Source organism: Bombina bombina, chromosome 4 (assembly GCF_027579735.1).
Source record: "Bombina bombina isolate aBomBom1 chromosome 4, aBomBom1.pri, whole genome shotgun sequence".
NCBI lineage: Eukaryota > Metazoa > Chordata > Amphibia > Anura > Bombinatoridae > Bombina > Bombina bombina.
This window is the reverse complement of record NC_069502.1, coordinates 1,176,928,299-1,176,946,248: the sequence shown is the minus strand read 5'-3', so window position 1 is coordinate 1,176,946,248 and position 17,950 is coordinate 1,176,928,299. Positions and strand designations below refer to the sequence as shown.

At 39.5% G+C, this 17,950-nt stretch overlaps 1 protein-coding gene across 1 annotated transcript in view; it reads left to right on the top strand.

The window, feature by feature from the left end:
• The window catches only part of SPDYA (speedy/RINGO cell cycle regulator family member A), a 504,065-nt gene that overhangs the window by 392,953 nt on the left and 93,162 nt on the right, over positions 1 to 17,950 (top strand). The gene's annotated exons all lie outside the window — the stretch shown is intronic.

Sequence of the window (17,950 nt, the reverse complement as noted above, 5' to 3'; positions counted from 1 at the left end):
GACTGCTGGCCAGCAGCCTCCTGAAAGAATTACAGCTCATTCCACTAGAGCGGTAGCTTCCACATGGGCTTTTAAAAATGAGGCCTCTGTTGAACAGATTTGTAAGGCGGCGACTGGGTCTTCGCTTCATACTTTTTCTAAATTCTACAAATTTGATACTTTTGCTTCCTCGGAGGCTATTTTTGGGAGAAAGGTCTTGCAGGCAGTGGTGCCTTCCGTTTAAGTTCCTGCCTTGTCCCTCCCTTCATCCGTGTCCTAAAGCTTTGGTATTGGTATCCCACAAGTAATGGATGAACCCGTGTACTGGATACACCTTACAAGAGAAAACAAAATTTATGCTTACCTGATAAATTTCTTTCTCTTGTGGTGTATCCAGTCCACGGCCCGCCCTGTCACTTTAAGGCAGGTGTTTTTTATTTTTAAACTACAGTCACCACTGCACCCTATAGTTTCTCCTTTTTTGTTGCTTGTCTTCGGTCGAATGACTGGGGGTGGCAGTTAGGGGAGGAGGTATATAGACAGCTCAGCTGTGGGTGTCCTCTTGCAGCTTCCTTTTGGGAAGGAGAATATCCCCCAAGTAATGGATGTACCCATGGACTGGATACACCACAAGAGAAAAAAAATTTATCAGGTAAGCATAAATTTCTTTTTTTGCGGGTTCACTGCATTGTGTCAGATGACAAAAGAAGTGAAGAAAGACTCAGGGAAATGGGTAATCTCTTTATGGACAGAGGATGTGACAGAGAATTAATTGAGAAAGGGATTAGTAATGTTATGGAGATCCCCAGAGATAATGTGCTGAAACCACAGGTAAAAATCAAGGAAAATAGTAAAGACAGAATAGTATTTGTTTCAAAGTACAATGAATTAAGTACGAAAATTCAGAGGATTATCTGTAGACATATTTCTCCAACATAGGTGTGTCCGGTCCACGGCGTCATCCTTACTTGTGGGATATTCTCTTCCCCAACAGGAAATGGCAAAGAGCCCAGCAAAGCTGGTCACATGATCCCTCCTAGGCTCCGCCTACCCCAGTCATTCTCTTTGCCGTTGTACAGGCAACATCTCCACGGAGATGGCTTAGAGTTTTTTAGTGTTTAACTGTAGTTTTTATTATTCAATCAAGAGTTTGTTATTTTAAAATAGTGCTGGTATGTACTATTTACTCAGAAACAGAAAAGAGATGAAGATTTCTGTTTGTATGAGGAAAATGATTTTAGCAACCGTTACTAAAATCCATGGCTGTTCCACACAGGACTGTTGAGAGGAATTAACTTCAGTTGGGGGAACAGTGAGCAGTCTCTTGCTGCTTGAGGTATGACACATTCTAACAAGACGATGTAATGCTGGAAGCTGTCATTTTCCCTATGGGATCCGGTAAGCCATGTTTATTAAGATTGTAAATAAGGGCTTCACAAGGGCTTATTAAGACTGTAGACTTTTTCTGGGCTAAATCGATTCATTTTTAACACATATTTAGCCTTGAGGAATCATTTAATCTGGGTATTTTGATAAGATTATATCGGCAGGCACTTTTTTAGACACCTTTCTCTTTAGGGGCTTTCCCAAATCATAGGCAGAGCCTCATTTTCGCGCCGGTGTTGCGCACTTGTTTTTGAGAGGCATGACATGCAGTCGCATGTGTGAGGAGCTCTGATACATAGAAAAGACTTTCTGAAGGCGTCATTTGGTATCGTATTCCCCTTTGGGCTTGGTTGGGTCTCAGCAAAGCAGACACCAGGGACTGTAAAGGGGTTAAAGTTAAAAACGGCTCCGGTTCCGTTATTTTAAGGGTTAAAGCTTCCAAATTTGGTGTGCAATACTTTTAAGGCTTTAAGACACTGTGGTGAAATTTTGGTGAATTTTGAACAATTCCTTCATATTTTTTCGCAATTGCAGTAATAAAGTGTGTTCAGTTTAAAATTTAAAGTGACAGTAACGGTTTTATTTTAAAACGTTTTTTGTACTTTGTTATCAAGTTTATGCCTGTTTAACATGTCTGAACTACCAGATAGACTGTGTTCTGAATGTGGGGAAGCCAGAGTTCCTTCTCATTTAAATAAATGTGATTTATGTGACAATGACAATGATGCCCAAGATGATTCCTCAAGTGAGGGGAGTAAGCATGGTACTGCATCATTCCCTCCTTCGTCTACACGAGTCTTGCCCACTCAGGAGGCCCCTAGTACATCTAGCGCGCCAATACTCCTTACTATGCAACAATTAACGGCTGTAATGGATAATTCTGTCAAAAACATTTTAGCCAAAATGCACACTTATCAGCGTAAGCGCGACTGCTCTGTTTTAGATACTGAAGAGCATGACGACGCTGATAATAATGGTTCTGAAGGGCCCCTAAACCAGTCTGATGGGGCCAGGGAGGTTTTGTCTGAGGGAGAAATTACTGATTCAGGGAACATTTCTCAACAAGCTGAACCTGATGTGATTACGTTTAAATTTAAGTTGGAACATCTCCGCATTCTGCTTAAGGAGGTATTATCCACTCTGGATGATTGTGACAAGTTGGTCATCCCAGAGAAACTATGTAAAATGGACAAGTTCCTAGAGGTCCCGGGGCTCCCAGAAGCTTTTCCTATACCCAAGCGGGTGGCGGACATTGTAAATAAAGAATGGGAAAGGCCCGGTATTCCTTTCGTCCCTCCCCCCATATTTAAAAAATTGTTTCCTATGGTCGACCCCAGAAAGGACTTATGGCAGACAGTCCCCAAGGTCGAGGGAGCGGTTTCCACTTTAAACAAACGCACCACTATACCCATAGAAGATAGTTGTGCTTTCAAAGATCCTATGGATAAAAAATTAGAAGGTTTACTTAAAAAGATGTTTGTTCAGCAGGGTTACCTTCTACAACCAATTTCATGCATTGTCCCTGTCGCTACAGCCGCGTGTTTCTGGTTCGATGAGCTGGTAAAGGCGGTCGATAGTGATTCTCCTCCTTATGAGGAGATTATGGACAGAATCAATGCTCTCAAATTGGCTAATTCTTTCACCCTAGACGCCACTTTGCAATTGGCTAGGTTAGCGGCTAAGAATTCTGGGTTTGCTATTGTGGCGCGCAGAGCGCTTTGGTTGAAATCTTGGTCAGCTGATGCGTCTTCCAAGAACAAGCTACTTAACATTCCTTTCAAGGGGAAAACGCTGTTTGGCCCTGACTTGAAAGAGATTATCTCTGATATCACTGGGGGTAAGGGCCATGCCCTTCCTCAGGATCGGCCTTTCAAGGCCAAAAATAAACCTAATTTTCGTCCCTTTCGTAGAAACGGACCAGCCCAAAGTGCTACGTCCTCTAAGCAAGAGGGTAATACTTCTCAAGCCAAGCCAGCTTGGAGACCAATGCAAGGCTGGAACAAGGGAAAGCAGGCCAAGAAACCTGCCACTGCTACCAAGACAGCATGAAATGTTGGCCCCCGATCCGGGACCGGATCTGGTGGGGGGCAGACTCTCTCTCTTCGCTCGGGCTTGGGCAAGAGATGTTCTGGATCCTTGGGCGCTAGAAATAGTCTCCCAAGGTTATCTTCTGGAATTCAAGGGGCTTCCCCCAAGGGGGAGGTTCCACAGGTCTCAGTTGTCTTCAGACCACATAAAAAGACAGGCATTCTTACGTTGTGTAGAAGACCTGTTAAAAATGGGAGTGATTCATCCTGTTCCATTAGGAGAACAAGGGATGGGGTTCTACTCCAATCTGTTCATAGTTCCCAAAAAAGAGGGAACGTTCAGACCAATCTTAGATCTCAAGATCTTAAACAAGTTTCTCAAGGTTCCATCGTTCAAAATGGAAACCATTCGAACAATTCTTCCTTCCATCCAGGAAGGTCAATTCATGACCACGGTGGATTTAAAGGATGCGTATCTACATATTCCTATCCACAAGGAACATCATCGGTTCCTAAGGTTCGCATTCCTGGACAAGCATTACCAGTTCGTGGCGCTTCCTTTCGGATTAGCCACTGCTCCAAGGATTTTCACAAAGGTACTAGGGTCCCTTCTAGCTGTGCTAAGACCAAGGGGCATTGCTGTAGTACCTTACTTGGACGACATTCTGATTCAAGCGTCGTCCCTTCCTCAAGCAAAGGCTCACACGGACATTGTCCTGGCCTTTCTCAGATCTCACGGATGGAAAGTGAACGTGGAAAAGAGTTCTCTATCTCCGTCAACAAGGGTTCCCTTCTTGGGGACAATAATAGACTCCTTAGAAATGAGGATTTTTCTGACAGAGGCCAGAAAAACAAAACTTCTAGACTCTTGTCGGATACTTCATTCCGTTCCTCTTCCTTCCATAGCGCAGTGCATGGAAGTGATAGGTTTGATGGTAGCGGCAATGGACATAGTTCCTTTTGCGCGCATTCATCTAAGACCATTACAACTGTGCATGCTCAGTCAGTGGAATGGGGACTATACAAACTTGTCTCCGAGGATACAAGTAAATCAGAGGACCAGAGACTCACTCCGTTGGTGGCTGTCCCTGGACAACCTGTCACAAGGGATGACCTTCCGCAGACCAGAGTGGGTCATTGTCACGACCGACGCCAGTCTGATGGGCTGGGGCGCGGTCTGGGGATCCCTGAAAGCTCAGGGTCTTTGGTCTCGGGAAGAATCTCTTCTACCGATAAATATTCTGGAACTGAGAGCGATATTCAATGCTCTCAAGGCTTGGCCTCAGCTAGCGAGGGCCAAGTTCATACGGTTTCAATCAGACAACATGACAACTGTTGCGTACATCAACCATCAGGGGGGAACAAGGAGTTCCCTGGCGATGGAAGAAGTGACCAAAATCATTCTATGGGCGGAGTCTCACTCCTGCCACCTGTCTGCTATCCACATCCCAGGAGTGGAAAATTGGGAAGCGGATTTTCTGAGTCGTCAGACATTGCATCCGGGGGAGTGGGAACTCCATCCGGAAATCTTTGCCCAAGTCACTCAACTGTGGGGCATTCCAGACATGGATCTGATGGCCTCTCGTCAGAACTTCAAAGTTCCTTGCTACGGGTCCAGATCCAGGGATCCCAAGGCGGCTCTAGTGGATGCACTAGTAGCACCTTGGACCTTCAAACTAGCTTATGTATTCCCGCCGTTTCCTCTCATCCCCAGGCTGGTAGCCAGGATCAATCAGGAAAGGGCGTCGGTGATCTTGATAGCTCCTGCGTGGCCACGCAGGACTTGGTATGCAGATCTGATGAATATGTCATCGGCTCCACCATGGAAGCTACCTTTGAGACGAGACCTTCTTGTTCAAGGTCCGTTCGAACATCCGAATCTGGTCTCACTCCAGCTGACTGCTTGGAGATTGAACGCTTGATCTTATCGAAGCGAGGGTTCTCAGATTCTGTTATCGATACTCTTGTTCAGGCCAGAAAGCCTGTAACTAGAAAGATTTACCACAAAATTTGGAAAAAATATATCTGTTGGTGTGAATCTAAAGGATTCCCTTGGGACAAGGTTAAGATTCCTAAGATTCTATCCTTCCTTCAAGAAGGATTGGAAAAAGGATTATCTGCAAGTTCCCTGAAGGGACAGATTTCTGCCTTGTCTGTGTTACTTCACAAAAAGCTGGCAGCTGTGCCAGATGTTCAAGCCTTTGTTCAGGCTCTGGTTAGAATCAAGCCTGTTTACAAACCTTTGACTCCTCCTTGGAGTCTCAACTTAGTTCTTTCAGTTCTTCAGGGGGTTCCGTTTGAACCCTTACATTCCGTTGATATTAAGTTATTATCTTGGAAAGTTTTGTTTTTGGTTGCAATTTCTTCTGCTAGAAGAGTTTCAGAATTATCTGCTCTGCAGTGTTCTCCTCCTTATCTGGTGTTCCATGCAGATAAGGTGGTTTTACGTACTAAACCTGGTTTTCTTCCAAAAGTTGTTTCTAACAAAAACATTAACCAGGAGATTATCGTACCTTCTCTGTGTCCGAAACCAGTTTCGAAGAAGGAACGTTTGTTGCACAACTTGGATGTTGTTCGCGCTCTAAAATTCTATTTAGATGCTACAAAGGATTTTAGACAAACATCTTCCTTGTTTGTTTATTCCGGTAAAAGGAGAGGTCAAAAAGCAACTTCTACCTCTCTCTCTTTTTGGATTAAAAGCATCATCAGATTGGCTTACGAGACTGCCGGACGGCAGCCTCCCGAAAGAATCACAGCTCATTCCACTAGGGCTGTGGCTTCCACATGGGCCTTCAAGAACGAGGCTTCTGTTGATCAGATATGTAGGGCAGCGACTTGGTCTTCACTGCACACTTTTACCAAATTTTACAAGTTTGATACTTTTGCTTCTTCTGAGGCTATTTTTGGGAGAAAGGTTTTGCAAGCCGTGGTGCCTTCCATCTAGGTGACCTGATTTGCTCCCTCCCATCATCCGTGTCCTAAAGCTTTGTTATTGGTTCCCACAAGTAAGGATGACGCCGTGGACCGGACACACCTATGTTGGAGAAAACAGAATTTATGTTTACCTGATAAATTACTTTCTCCAACGGTGTGTCCGGTCCACGGCCCGCCCTGGTTTTTTAATCAGGTCTGATAATTTATTTTCTTTAACTACAGTCACCACGGTATCATATGGTTTCTCCTATGCAAATATTCCTCCTTAACGTCGGTCGAATGACTGGGGTAGGCGGAGCCTAGGAGGGATCATGTGACCAGCTTTGCTGGGCTCTTTGCCATTTCCTGTTGGGGAAGAGAATATCCCACAAGTAAGGATGACGCCGTGGACCGGACACACCGTTGGAGAAAGTAATTTATCAGGTAAACATAAATTCTGTTTTTAAAGAACTGTAATACAAATATACCAGAGTTCCAAAATATCCCAATGCCAGCCTATAAAAGAGGTGTTAATTTGAGAGATACCTTGGTGAAAGCTGATATTGACACTGCAAAAACAAACAGGCAAGATTATATAACAGAAAAAAATAGCAATGTGGGATGCTCACATTGTAATAACATGATTAAGGGGCCACATTTTGTACATCCTCAATCTGGGAAAACATTTTGGATTAAAGATTTCTTGACCTGTAATACTGACTTTTTAATATATCTCCTTATATGAGCGTGTGGGCTTATTTACATTGGTTAACGACCCGCAGGGTTAGGGATAGGATTACTGATCATAAGTCGAGTATTAGGAGAAAAAATCTTAAATCACCAGTAGATACTCATTTTTTAGAGGCCCAACATGGAGTCAGTCAACTTAGATTCCAAGTAATAGAGCATATTCCCACTTGAAGGCGAGGGGGTGATACAGAGAAGTACCTTAAACAAAGAGAGGCATTCTGGATATTTAATTTGAACTCATTAGCACCAATGGGTATGAATAAGGATTATGACCCGTCAGTATTTCTATGAAAGATTATACTTTGATTTTTGATATATATACTAAAGTTGCTTACTGATGATTAAGGGAATTGTCTTTTGAGAATACTATTATCATAGAATGGTTATTACTGCACAGTAATACATTTTGAATTTTTTTTAAATAGTAAAAATATTCTTGATGTATATTGATTTCTCCATATAACTGTGTATTGTTTCATTTCTCTTTTATTTAGGAGAATAAAGTGATACTGTGTATATAGTAATTTTATGAAAATTGTTAGGATATCTACATATGCCATTCTAAAAAAAATGAATACTGTTTGTGGTATATTGAGAATTAATTGATGTTAGGTAGGTGTGTCCTTTAGGGTATATAAGGTGGAAAGGAAGTGATGTATGTATAACATGATTAAGGACATGTAATCTGAAACATTGCTGCTGTTTTTTGTGCTCCTGGCTGCAATTAAGATTTGGTAAATATTACCTGTTAGAGTGCTGCTATTCTTTGAACATTTGGATATTGATACAGGGTGGTGCAGTGCCCTGCTATAGCTTGCACCCAATATTTCCACAGTGTGTACTGGACTTTCTACTGTTTTGATATAGAAAGGGGGGCAATAGTGTATTGGAAAAATAATGGAAGAATATATTTTTAAGGGACAAAGCGGTAGACTTAATTTTTCTTCAATAGTATGTTTTTGAAACAATAATACACGTTAGATACATGTTATATATATTTGACGTACCATCAGAATCAGAGGGAGCCACTTCCTCCTCCATCGCACATGTTGTTACATCAATCTCTGTAAAACATAATATGTTGTGTACACGTTAAAATCGAATATTATAATATGTGTTACTGGTGCTCAAGGACACACATCAATGTTGCATTAACCCCTTAACGACTGAGGACGTGCAGGGTACGTCCTCAGAAAAAAGGCAGTTAATGCCTGAGAACGTACCCTGCACGTCCTCAGTGTGGAAAGCAGCTGGAAGCGATCCTGCTCGCTTCCAGCTGCTTTCCGGTTATTGCAGTGATGCCTCGATATGGAGGCATCCTGCAATAACCTTTTTAAGTCATCCGGTGCAGAGAGAGCCACTCTGTGGCCCTCTCTGCACCGGAGATCGGTTGCTCCCTGTGTTGGTGGGTGGGAGCCGGACCGGGAGGCGGGTGGCGGCCATCGATGGCCCTGTGGTTGTGAAGGGGGGCGGGATCGGGGGCGGGGGTGGCTGGGGGCGCGCACAGGCGCGTGCGCGTGCACGGAAGGGTGGGGGCGGGCGCGTGCACGGGGAGGGAGCGGGTGGGAACCGCTACACTGCAGAAAATGGGGAAATAAAAAATATAAAAAAAATTAAAATTAAAACAATCAGCAAGGTGGTGGGGGTTTGTCTGTGGGGGGTGGGGGGGGAAGCTACACTACAGAAAAAAACAAAAAAAAGCACTTTTTATTGTAAACTGGGTACTGGCAGGCAGCTGCCAGTACCCAAGATGGCCCCCAATAAGGCAGAGGGGAGGGTTAGAGAGCGGTTTTGGGGGGGATCAGGGAGGTTGGGGGCTAAGGGGGGGATCCTACACAGTAGCATATGTAAATATGCTAAAAAAAATTTCATTTTTTTTTTTAAAACCCTTTTATTTTAGTACTGGCAGACTTTCTGCCAGTACTTAAGATGGCGGGGACAATTGTGGGGTGGGGGAGGGAAGGGAGCTGTTTGGGAGGGATCAGGGGGTGGGATGTGTCAGATGGGAGGCTGATCTCTACACTAAAGCTAAAATTAACCCTGCAAGCTCACTACAAACTCCCTAATTAACCCTTTCACTGCTAGCCATAATACACGTGTGAGGCGCAACAGGATTTAGTGGCCTTCTAATTACCAGAAAGCAACGCCAAAGTCATATATGTCTGCTATTTCTGAACAAAGGGGATCCCAGACAAGCATTTACAACCATTTGTGCCATAATTGCACAAGCTGTTTGTAAATGATTTCAGTGAGAAACCTAAAATTGTGAAAAATTTTACGTTTTTTTTAATTTGATCGCATTTGGCGGTGAAATGGTGGCATGAAATATACCAAAATGTGCCTAGATCAATACTTGGGGTTGTCTACTACACTACACTAAAGCTAAAATTAACCCTACAAGCTCCCTAAAAGCTCCCTAATTAACCCCTTAACTGCTGGGCATGATACACTTGTGGTGCGCAGTGGCATTTAGCGGCCTTCTAATTACCAAAAAGCAACGCCAAAGCCATATATGTGTGCTATTTCTGAACAAAGGGGATCCCAGAGAAGAATTTACAACCATTTATGCCATAATTGCACAAGCTGTTTGTAAATGATTTCAGTGAGAAACCTAAAGTTTGTGAAAAAATTTGTGAAAAAGTGAACAATTTTTTGTATTTGATCGCATTTGGCGGTGAAATGGTGGTATGAAATATACCAAAATTGGCCTAGATCAATACTTTGGGATGTCTACTAAAAAAAAATATATACATGTCAAGGGATATTCAGGGATTCCTGAAAGATATCAGTGTTCTAATGTAACTAGCGCTAATTTTGGAAAAAAATGGTTTGGAAATAGCAAAGTGCTACTTGTATTTATGGCCCTATAAGTTGCAAAAAAAGCAAAGAACATGTAAACATTGGGTATTTCTAAACTCAGGACAAAATTTAGAAACTATTTAGCATAGGTATTTTTTGGTGGTTTTAGATATGTAACAGATTTTGGGGGTCAAAGTTAGAAAAAGTGTGTTTTTTTCCATTTTTCCTCATATTTTATCATTTTTTTATAGTAAATTATAAAATATGATGAAAATAATGGTATCTTTAGAAAGTCCATTTAATGGCGAGAAAAACGGTATATAATATGTGTGGGTACAGTAAATGAGTAAGAAGAAAATTACAGCTAAACACAAACACTGCAAAAATGTAAAAATAGCCTTGGTCCCAAACGGACAGAAAATGGAAAAGTGCTCTGGTCACTAAGGGGTTAAAGAGATACTGAACTAAAGTAAGGAATGTCATAATTTTGATGGAATATTCAAATGAAATAAAATATATAATTATCGATGAATAATAATTAAATGTGATTGTCTGTATTTTGAAAATCTGGAAAAAAGCATAGTACATGGAACATTTAATAGTTCTCATGTGTGTATCACTTGATGATTGTTGTCTACATTTATACAAAATATCAACATGAGCTAGCCATGTTCTGAAGCACAAAGGTGTAAACTAGGAAGCTTTGAGATCTTAATATTAAAATATAAAAAAAAAATATATATATATATATATATATATATAATTAGGGGAATACATTATAAGTTATATACATTTAATAGTTCTCATGTGTGTATCACTTGATGATTGTTGTCTACATTTATACAAAATATCAACATGAGCTAGCCATGTTCTGAAGCACAAAGGTGTAAACTAGGAAGCTTTGAGATCTTAATATTAAAATAAAAAAAAAAAAAATATATATATATATATATATATATATAATTAGGGGAATACATTATAAGTTTTATTTAAATGGAATGCTTCATCATGATCATGATATTTTTGAAAAAGACACCTTTAATGACATATGAGTGAGTCAATTGACTTACCAGAAGCCTGCAAGAGCAGGTCTGTGTCAGTGCCGGATCCCTCCAAGTCTTTCACAATAACTAGATCTATTAATGATATAAATAAATATTATGTAACACAATTTGTACATCAAATTGAAATATACATATTTGGTATTCCAAAATAACATTATTATAAACTATTAGAAATAATGTCTTTTGAAATGTGAAGACTATAACACTAATATGAAAAATAAATTAATTAGTTCATCAAGGTGAGTGGAAAGAAAATGATGTCTTTCACAAATGTCAGATTTCTTTAAATATTAGACAGACAATTCTTATCATCTTAATCTATGGCATATCTACAATTAACTATTGGTCCCTCTTTGTAAAAGAATCCAGACAGACAACACTTTGAATAACAACTGGTGACAACTAGAGCACAATACATGTGGCACATATATACATCTGGGCAATGTACAGTAATCTGGTTTCTGACACAACAAATATTGAAGCACTCTCTGGTCTTTTGGTGAATATTTAATAAATCAAGCGTGACGTTTCGTGGACACACTCCCCTTCCTAAGACAAACAAAAACAGCATTCAACTGAAAATTTAAACAAAATAAGCCCCTCCCCCAGTGAAAAAATTGCGCCAAAACAGTTGTCATGGTGATCCTCAATAAACAAGTACTCATTAACTAGAGCCTAGTGCACAGAGAGCATTTCATGTGAGAAATTACATGTGACAAATACATTCATTCTCATAATGTGCTGTGTTATAATGGCATCACACATTAATATCTCAAAATCGTGATACATATACATCCCTATATATATATGCCACACATGTCCCCTAGCACCCTGGTTGAAGTGAACTGTGTACATAATGTAATTAGTGCAGTGTCTAGTGATTAATAGTGTTTATGTTTAACAGCCTAGATGGACACCAGATAACATAACATCTGAAGACCGTAATTGAGCTAAACCATAAAGTCATAATCAAGGTTCACAGAAACACCATATTACCTCCGGTATGTATTTATACTATTTTACTAATAGTTAGCACTTAATTGTTACGAGGGACACGCTCCTCACGGCACCCTGCCGTGACGTAAACAGAAAGCTCCGTACCTCACTAGGTTACTAGTTGCCAGACTCTTTAGTTTACAGTCTAGGAATTTATTGTTTCTTTGCATGGGGGGGTAGTGGTGTGTCAGCCATCAACAGATTGGTGATTGTATTATTCCTAAGCCTTTGCCACCAGCTGATTTGTATATTGTTGCTATGGCAACTAGTAACCTAGTGAGGTACGGAGCTTTCTGTTTACGTCATGGCAGGGTGCCGTGAGGAGCGTGTCCCTCGTAACAATTAAGTGCTTCACCGCAACTGAAATATACTGGACCAGGTAGATCAATATTGAATTAGAACGATTGGGTTTGAACTAGCCTCAGTAAAGTGTGACGTGTCAGCTATTAACAGAGTGGCGATTGTAGTATTCCTAAATCTTTGCAACCGGCTGTTCTGTGTATTGTTGCTATGGCAACTAATAACCTAGTGAGGCATGGTGCTTTCTGTTTACGTCACGACATGGCTGTGAGGAACGTGTCCCTCGCTACAACTTAGTGCTTCACCACAACTGGAATATACTGGAACTGGTATTTAAATATTGAATTAGAATGATAGAGTTTGAACTATCCTTAGTAAAATAGTATAAATACATACCGGAGGTAATATGGTGTTTCTGTGAACCTTGATTATGACTTTATGGTTTAGCTCAATTACGGTCTTCAGATGTTATGTTATCTGGTGTCCATCTAGGCTGTTAAACATAAACACTATTAATCACTAGACACTGCACTAATTACATTATGTACACAGTTCACTTCAACCAGGGTGCTAGGGGACATGTGTGGGATATATATATATAGGGATGTATATGTATCACGATTTTGAGATGATATTATTGTGTGATGCCATTATAACACAGCACATTATGAGAATGAATGTATTTGTCACATGTAATTTCTCACATGAAATGCTCTCTGTAATATGTTGGGTATTTTTATGCTTATATAGAGCTCTTCTGTTATTGAGTATGATGCACTGTGCACTAGGCTCTAGTTAATGAGTACTTGTTTATTGAGGATCACCATGACAACTGTTTTGGCGCAATTTTTTTCACTGGGGGAGGGGCTTATTTTGTTTAAATTTTCAGTTGAATGCAGTTTTTGTTTGTCTGAGGAAGGGGAGTGTGTCCCCGAAACGTCACGCTTGATTTATTAAATATTCACCAAAAGACCAGAGAGTGCTTTCTTTCATTTATATACATATCTGCTTGCACCCTGGCATTTAAAAACTTTGGAAGTGAGAGTGCTCTCTTTGAATCAATATATATATATATATATATATATATATATATATATATATATATATATATATATATATATATATATATATATAGGAAGTCCAAGAGTGAAAGATGTCATTTAAATTACAGTATTGTTTCATCACAACAGTGTAATGATAAATAAAGATATTGTTTATCTATAGATAAATTCAATACCAATATTTTTGAATGTCACTCTAAAGGAATTGTCTATTCTATATGTTGATGTAATGAATTGGAGAGAGAATGCCATTTTAATCAACTTTCTAATTTACTCCTATTATTAGTTTGTCTTCGTTCTCTTGCTATCTTTTTTTTTTAAAAGCATGAATGTGATGCATAGGAGCCGTCCCATTTTTGGTTGTGAACCTGGGTTTTGCTTGCTTATTGTTGGGTAAATGTCAGCCTCCAATAAGCAAGCGCTATCCATGGTGCTGAACCTAAATTGGGCTGGCTGCTAAGATTTACATTCCCGCTTTAAAAAAAAAAGATAGTAAGAGAATGATGAAAATTTGAGAATAGGAGTAAATTAGAAAGTTGCTTCAAATTGCATGCTCTATCTGAATCATGAAAGAAAACATTTTGGTTCAGTGTCCCTTTAATGATAAGAAGAAAATATCTAAGCATATGAGATGTATATCTATATATTCTGCACATGTGTAAAAATGTGTTAGTGTTGTCTAAATGTAGCCACCAACTGTTAAGCACTACCCAGGTACAGAATACAAAATGGGCAAGACCCTAATATTACATTCAAAGAAAGATAGCAAAAATCAGAGGAATATCTTTGAATACTAATAAAATGTTATTTGGATTACAATGGAATTCGATATCTGATTTGTGAATCTTCTTTTTTAAATACACTTGAAATTGAATTATAGGATCCATGTTAATATATATCAATGTGAATGTATTAGGCAATGTTATGTCCAAATTTGTAAGCCAAAAGTAAAGTATAATGAGACATACCAGACTGGAACAAACCCAAGCTTGAGGTTCCAGTACCAACATCCATCTCTGTAAAATATTAAATCAGGATTGGATATCATTAATACAACTCTGAACTTTGACACGAACAATCATACATTGTTTTTCAAATTGACAAAGTTAAACATTATAATTCTTCATGTGATTTCATGGTTTTCAAAAATGTATTTATAAATAAATAGATATCTTTTTTTCTTCCAGCTTTTATGTTGTTGACTGTCCCTTTAAGTCATTTTATGTCTTCTTGCATTGTCATCAATTGTTAGACATTGAGCGGTCATTTTTTATTTTGATATTGCTAGTATAGATGTTGGAATTTATAAGATTGAAAACCAGGATACTGTATTCTTCACATTTATACTAATTAATGTATACATTTGACAAACAGGTCTAAAGTAATGCCACTGTTACAGCAAACCCATGTTCACGTCTCTGCGCAATTATATCTTCCATGAGCATTGCGCAATAATTAAAAGCGTAATTGCGCATCTGTGATTAGGAATTGATTTGGATCTAGTAGTGTGATGAGCATAATTTGTAAATCTTTCGAATATATTTACAATTGTGTGTATCACGATATTCCAATAGGATCATTGTAAAGATTGAATGATACAAAATATTTCAAACTTTGTTATGAATCGATATTCATTGTATGAAATGGCAGAAGATAGGGATTTCACGGATGCACAATTCCATTTTAGCTCTGTGACGCATATTCGGAAGAGCACTAGAAAAAGCATTATTCCTATTTAATGTGTAACGATAATAAATTCAGATGTCTACCATCCTATGTAACGTCTGTTGGGAGATCTATATAGGTTGAATATATGACTATATCACATTGCTTAAATATGTACTAAAATATTAATATATTATAAGATATCTGATATTTACCTGGTTCAGCCTCTGTAGTGCCTTCTCCCAGGTCACCGATTGAAGCTGCACTGGCCTCCGGGTCGGAGGTTTCAGAGCCAGAAGCTAGTGGGGACTGTGAAGGGGCCGAGGAGCGTGCGGAAGCAAATCTGCGGGGGAAACGGAGATTGAGGAGGGTGCATAAAGTCTCCTCATAAGGTTGTAGAAAAAGTTTCCGCGGGGTGGATCCTGATTTCCACCTCTCCAACTGGCTTTTTCCCACTCCTTCATGAGGTGGACTTTATTGCGAAACTGCAACCTCATATCCCCGAATCTGCATGATTTGATCTGAGGTCCTCTGGACGTCTTTCACCGCATTTACATAAACGGTGATAGACACCCAGAGGGCCTTCCTAATCAACGGCTTCGTTGACCTCTTCTTAGTCCCAAGCAGCTGTGGATAAAACTCCTCTACCCCCTGGACCAGTGCAGTACTTTCCGCCCGTGTGAACCTGGGAGATGTCATGCCTGCTAGTATATTTATTTAGAAATATAATATATAAATATATATATCCGCCAGCAGGCATTAGAGAACTGACAAAAATGGCAAGGTGTAATGTACTTTTATATGGGGAAGTAAACATGAGCTATACCATGGGACATGGTATCTGATTGGATAAAATACTGTAATTTTGTAAGCATTTCTGTGAGGCCATACTGAGTCAAGTTATGTTTGTGTGATGAACTCTTATTGGCCGTTGCTTATTACAGGGCCATAATACCCAAATGTTTAAACACTTGAAAGTGATGCAGCATAGCTGTAAAAAGCTGTCTAGAAAATATCACCTGAACATCTCTATGTAAAAAAGAAAGATATTTTGGGGGGTAGTTATCAAGCCGTCAACCTCAAATACGCTGGAATTCCGCAGCGTATTTGTGGCGAGGCTGATTCGCCTTAGTTATCAAAGGCTACAGACCGGCAAAAGTAGAATTTTGTGACGTAAACTTCGATCCGCCGGACTCCGTCCGACACAGATCGATTCTTACTTCACTCCAGATGTTCCGCACACAAGTACGGCACAATCTCACTACTTTTGCTAGTTATCAAAAAACTAGCAGGTACGCTCGGCACTTTTCCGGCCCAGCGTACCTGGTTTTCAAACCGCCAGCCTGGAGGCGGCGGATCCCATAGGAATCAATGGGAGTCTGACCATAGCGAAAGTACAAGTTCGCTGCTGACAGACATCCCATTCATTCCTATGGGAGCTGTCTGCACCTAACACCCTAACATGTACCCCGAGTCTAAACACCACTAATCTGCCCCCCCTACACCGCCGCAACTGAATAAAGTTATTACCCCCTAAACCGCCGCTCCCGGAGCCCACCGACACTATAATAAATATGTTAACCCCTAAACCGCCGCTCCCGGAGCCCACCGACACTATAATAAATATGTTAACCCCTAAACCGCCGCTCCCGGAGCCCACCGCCAACTACATTATACCTAGTAACCCCTATCCTGCCCCCCTATACCGCCGCCCTCTATAATAAATTTATTAACCCCTATCCTGCCGATCCCGCACTTCGCCGCAACTAAATAAATAGTTTAACCCCTAAACCGCCGCTCCCGGACACCCGCAACCTATATTACATTTATTAACCCCTGTCCTGCCCCCCTACACCGTCGCCACCTATAATAAATTTATTAACCCCTATCCTGCCCCCTTCTACACCGTCGCCACCTATAATAAATGTATTAACCCCTATCCTGCCCCCTTCTACACCGTCGCCACCTATAATAAATTTATTAACCCCTATCCTGCCCCCTTCTACACCGTCACCACCTATAATAAATTTATTAACCCCTAATCTGCCCCCCACTACACTGCCGCCACTGTAATAAAATTATTAACCCCTAAACCTAAGTCTAACACTAACCCTAACACCCCCTAACTTAAATATTAATTAAATAAATCTAAATCATATTTCTATTATGAACTAAATGAATCCTATTTAAAACTAAATACTTACCTTTAAAATAAACCCTAATATAGCTACAATATAAATAATAATTATATTCTAGCTATCTTAGGATTTATTTTTATTTTACAGGTACCTTTCAATTTATTTTAACTAGGTACAATAGCTATTAAATAGTTATTAACTATTTAATAGCTTACCTAGCTAAAATAAAGAGAAATTTACCTGTGAAATAAAAACTAACCTAAGTTACAATTACACCTAACACTACACTATACTTTAATAAATTATTCCTATTTAAAACTAAATACTTACCTGTAAAATAAACCCTAATATAGCTACAATATAATTAATAAATACATTGTAGCTATCTTAGGATTTATATTTATTTTACAGGTAACTTTGTATTTATTTTAGCTAGTTAGAATAGTTATTAAATAGTTATTAACTATTTAATAACTACCTAGCTAAAAGAAATACAAAATTACCTGTAAAATAAATCCTAATCTAAGTTACAATTAAACCTAACACTACACTATCATTAAATAAATTAAATAAACTACCTACAAATAACTACAATTAAATACAATTACATAAACTAACTAAAGTACAAAAAATAAAAAAAGCTAAGTTACAAAAAATAAAAAAAATAAGTTACAAACATTTAAAAACATATTACAACAATTTTAAGCTACTTACACCTAATCTAAGCCCCCTAATAAAATAACAAACCCACCCAAAATAAAAAAATGCCCTACCCTATTCTACATTAAAAAAGTTCAAAGCTCTTTTACCTTACCAGCCCTTAAAAGGGCCTTTTGTGGGGGCATGCCCCAAAGAATTCAGCTCTTTTGCCT